Source organism: Echinops telfairi, unplaced genomic scaffold (assembly GCF_000313985.2).
Source record: "Echinops telfairi isolate 266 unplaced genomic scaffold, ASM31398v2 ScPeMD7_7410;HRSCAF=8448, whole genome shotgun sequence".
Classification (NCBI taxonomy): Eukaryota; Metazoa; Chordata; class Mammalia; order Afrosoricida; family Tenrecidae; genus Echinops; species Echinops telfairi.
In genome coordinates, this window is record NW_022111310.1 from 17576292 (window position 1) to 17577846 (window position 1555).

Below are 1555 nucleotides of genomic sequence, written 5' to 3' on the forward strand. Positions count from 1 at the left end.
AGGACTTTGTGGATTGGTGTCATACATATGGATTAATGTTGGACTTGTGGGCTTGGGCAGCACTAGACTGGGATGTTTTCTTGATGCGCACTTACCCTTTATATAAAACTCTCTTCTACATGAGTTTCTGTGGATTTGTTTCTCTAAAGCACCTAGACTGACACACCTGGTCTTTCTGTCTCTCGCCAGTCAAATGGTTGGACTGAGGCCTACAGAGAGGGCTTTCTCAGCAACCCGTGAGCGGATTGTAGAATGTTCTCGCAGAGGTTCTGCTTGTTCTTAAATTCTTCAGAAATGGAAGTCACTACCAATCTCATAGACACGAAGGCCTTCCATCATTACCCCCGATGGACAGACAGTGAGACCCCTGGGGACCCCATGAGGTAGCATCCTTAGAAGGCCTGCCTCTCTGTTGGGTCTTCTGTGCAGGAAGAAGCCAGGAACCACACAAGCAAGTCCCTGGTGCCCTGGGATGGCCCATCGCATTGTCAAGCTGGATGTCCTACCAAAGAACCTCGTGATGGGCTCTCCTTTCTAGTGACTCTGCCAAACCAGTGTCCTACACCCTCACTCCCTTGTGAGTGGCTGGTCCAGACAGTTAGAGAATCCGTCCCAGAATCTAACAGATGACTTCCTCGGCCGCGGCTTCCCACGCTTGGTCCTAGAGGAGCCTCCACTTCCCAGAGGCCGCTTCCTTTCATTGCTGTCCCGGGTTAGAGGTGTCTCCAGTTTGGATCTGGTGACAGTGACCAGCCCTGGAGGTGGTTCACACGTGCCGTGGAGAGAGCGAATCTTTGTGGAGTTGGAAAGGCTGAGACTCAAAACCTGCCCCCAGTTATAAGCAGAGGATGTGTTTCATTGGAGTTTCCTATGTTGAGGGCCAAGGAATGAACCGAGGGAGTGGTTCACCCATCTATTTATCCACTCCCTCACTCAGCTGTAGCTAGGAAGCACCTACTATGTGCCAAGCACCGTGGGAGGCCCTGGGAGCACCCAAAGTGCCCGAATTCCTGTTTGGGAGGTCTGCAGGGTGGTGCGGGAGACAGACCATCTCAGTGGTGATTAGGAATGTTGGCCATGGCTGTCTTGGGATGCCCAGGAATGGGTGAGTTCACTGACATGCTCCTGTCATGCACAGAACTTCAGAGCGACCAAAGAGGCTCAGAGATCAGGATAAATAATATTCTATGTCGTATTTTTAAAAACAAAAATTAATGTAAATGTAGGCTCCTCAAAAAATCAAAATTGCAAGTCAAGGCAGGATCAATCTTACCGACTTCCCTTTTGCCTCATGGTCCAATATGGCTTGGTCTGGCACTGTATGAAGAGGAAGTATGGAGCGCAGCTATGCACTTAGAACAGGCATCTGACCCAGCCCATGTGGTCAACAAGAACTGGCTCCTCCCAGCCGATCTCTTTCCAACACCGCACGTAGGGACAGCTTGTCGGTAGTCTGAAATCAACCAACCTGGCAATATTTACACCACAACCATTGGCAAATGCTGAAAATCAGCGCTCCCTTTCTCTTTCTGGATAGTTGGTGTGTTAGTCCGGG